Source organism: Marmota marmota, unplaced genomic scaffold, assembly GCF_001458135.2.
Source record: "Marmota marmota marmota unplaced genomic scaffold, marMar, whole genome shotgun sequence".
Lineage (NCBI taxonomy): Eukaryota > Metazoa > Chordata > Mammalia > Rodentia > Sciuridae > Marmota > Marmota marmota.
The window spans coordinates 656,815-660,320 of NW_026000001.1; positions in this window are offsets into that span (position 1 = coordinate 656,815).

The window sequence follows — 3,506 nt, forward strand, 5'->3', positions numbered from 1 at the left end:
AAAAAAAAAAAAAAAAAAAAAAAAAGAAGGCAAGCATAGAACCATTAGGGAATTTGATGAAGTTTCCTCAGTCATCATCAAGTTGTGGAAGTTGTGGTGCTGGAAGCCATCAGAGGCCACAAAATGCAGAGTGCTGGCTCCTGCCACTGTGCTGGTAGACCTCCTGGTGAAACCTCCCTGAACTCACTGAAACCCACACCAAGCTATGGGCTGCCAGGTGCTCTGAAACTACAGCTATCGTCTTATTTAATAGCATCACCCACCCAAACCACAGATGACCAATTCCCCCTGAGGGGGAAATCTTCCTCTCCTGCCCAAGTCCAGTATCATCAGCCTGCCCGAGATCGGTCTCACCTGTAAGAGCTAGTTTCCAAGAGGTGGGCTTTTTTTTTTTTTTTTTAAATTAGGGACATGGCTGTTGGGTCTGGCCTGGCTCTGTCATAGGAGGGATGATCCCAGGATCTGCCTGAGTTCAAACCTCTGCTTCCTAATCGGGTCAACCAGGGCAGATGGCTTAGTACCTTCAGCTTCCACGTCTGTAAATTGTGAAAAGAATGACACTTATTAAGAATGGAGATCGTTATGGATTTTAGATGGATTAAGACATGTTAAACCCTTAGAACAGGACTGGGCATACTAAGTACTTCAAGTATATACGGTTATTTTCACTGTTCTTTGGCACCAAACCCTACTGCCATTTGTAGTGGGAAGAACTCCACTCCTCAAGCCTGAGGTTGTCCACAGATGGCTGTGGGCAAGGTTGGCATGCATGGGCCACCTAGTGCCTACAGCAGGGAGGAAAGGTGGTGCCCATCAGGAGCTTAACAGGTGACAGTCCCCATTCCACCCCTGTAGTACCCATTCTGTCCCTGTAATGCTCCTAGGACTGAACCTTTCTCCTGCCCTCCAGAGTCCCCTCTATAGTGAAGGAGTGACCCAGAGAAAATTTTCAGATATAAGGATGAGCACTGAGAGAGAGGTCTGAAGCACTGTTTGACATCAACGTCCCTAAAAACCACGACCTTCAACTTTCAAGCAAGGCTTCTGGCCCAAACCCACATAGCCAAACCAGCCCCCTAGGGAAAGTCCCCACTCTGTGGAGCAGTGGCTGGGGAGAAGGGAAACCCAGCTCTAGGAATGCTGGGTTCCCAGGTGAGAAGCTGTGCTTTCATTCCTAAGAACAGGATTCCTGGGAGAGGGTCACCCAGAGTCCCACCAGCCACTTTAAAGACTCTCAGTGCCATGTCAGCTTGAGAGACCCCAGCCCAATAACTTTAGGCCCAGTAACAAATCACCAGGGCTTGCTTCCGCACCTGCACAGACGTCAGATGTATTTTTCAGAAAATCAGTTAAGTGTAACCGATTAAGAAAGGACAGGATGGTTGGGAAAGGAGCCGGCACGGTTGGGCAAACGGGATCATACAATGAAAAACCATACAATGAATAACAAATGGTTTTTATGTGGTTTTTCCTTTATGTGGTTTTTCCAGGAACCTATAGTGAAAAACAAGTTTACCCTTTAAGTGACCTATATGCTGGATTCAAAAGAGCCAATGAGATACCTGTTACTGTGCTAGGAGGGAAACTGACCACTGTACCCTATAAAAGATCTGTACCCCAAAGCCCGGTGTGCCAGTTCACCGAAGCTCCGGCTGAGGTTTCGCTGAGCACCCGCAGGCTCCTGTGTAGCAATAAATCGCCTCTTGCTTTTGCAGCCAGTGTCTCGTGTGCTTTTCCTTGAGCAGGGAGTCCGAGGGTCTTTCGAGCTCATGTGAAGACCCCTCCGGACGGACTTCCAAAAAGGACGAAAGGTGCCTATCCTGCCAGGGGAGGCAAGGGAGTCAGCAGATTTTTAAGTAACACTAACGTTTAACAAATCAAGCAGCTAATTACTGAGCAATTGGTATACTCTGGGATAAAGGCCTGAGTAAGGCCTTTCCCAGTGGCTGTAAGTCCGCGGTGCCAAAGACAGGTGGCGCTAAAGACTCATTCACCGACGTCCAGAGAATGGGAATCTGAGGATCCGGTGAGTGTAGGAAGGAGAGGGCGCCAGGACCGAGTTTGGAGCCTCCGGGTCAAAGATGAGGAGTCGGGACGACTAGCGGGTCTGTGCATACCCTGGAGGTAGCGAAGCCAGCCGCCCGAGTGGGCGGGGCTCGCCTCCCAAGAAGTGTGGGAGGGGTTGTGCATTAGCTGGAAGCGTGGCTGAGAGAGTGGTTGGGCTTCTTCTCTACCTGGACCGTATTTGTGCGCAGTTTGTGGAGAGTGGGCGGATATTTTTAAAAGGTCTTTTTAGATGTTGTTGGACCTTTATTTTATTCATTTATTTATATTCGGTGCTGAGAATCGAACCCAGGGCCTCACACATGCTAAGCAAGTGCTCTACCACCGAGACACCACTCCAGCCTGAGAGTGCACGGATTTTAAGGGACTGTCGAAGGCCGGACTTGTGGGCATCTTCAGGGGGCGGAGCCAAGAGGAGGGGCTCTGTGTAGGTGAGCCCTCACCTGAGTGAAGTGTGGGAGCTGTACGTGGCCGGAATTCCTCCGCGGGATCTACGGAGGGGCGGGGCCTGTAGCCGGGGGCGGAACCTGCGGAAGAGTTGAAGGGGAACTTCGCACGTTTCCCTGGAGGGCGGGGTTTGCGTCCGTCTCTCCTGGACAGAGTTAATATCTCTGCTGCAGAGTCTCAGGTTCTGTGAAGGACGGAGCTTGCAGTCGTGTTAGGGCAAATAATTGCGAGAGAGTGTGTAAAGTCTGGATAGAGTCGCACCTCCAGGAATCCAGGACGGGTAGCTCTGCCAGTCTTCGGACCAACCCGAGGAGGCGGGGCCTGTGGTGTTGGTAGGCGGGACTGATAGGTCAGAGGGGCGGGGCAGTAATTTTGTAGGAATCTCTGAGCTGGTAGGCGGACACGTCTTGAAGCTTTGGGGGTGGGGCTCTGGCCCGCTCCCTAGGGGGTCTCCAGACAGCAGGGGTGGGCGTGGCCCGTGGCTTCAAGGGGCGGGGCTGATAGCGCCGGGCTCTGGGGCAGCTCCTGGGTTGGGCGGGGCCTGAGAGCCAGCTCTGGGTCTGGGAGGAGCCAGGGCTCGGCGCTAGCGGGGGCTCTGCCCTGGGAGGCCGTCTGTTTAGGCCCGCACGCAGCTCCGCATCTGGTGCTCATTACCGGATGACAAAGAGCCGGCTCTGGGCCCCCTTCCCTGTTCCCATCCCCCCTCCAACTGCAGTACATTTAACTCCTTCTTGCCCTCGGGGCATTCTAGAACCCCTGCCCCGGGTCAGCTGAGGGAACTACAGTGAACTACAGTCTGCGTCCCCGGAGATCTTGCCATTCCCCAGTCTTCGCCCACACCTCCTTCCCAGATCCAGGGAAGCCTGAGCAGCCCTGCGACTCCCGGCCCCATACAGCAGACCTCCCTGGCGGCATCTGGGAGGTTAAAAGCTGGGCAGTATCTGGCGGGGGCGTCTGGTTTGAGTTAGGGGAACGTGAGAGCGGGCGACCAGGGG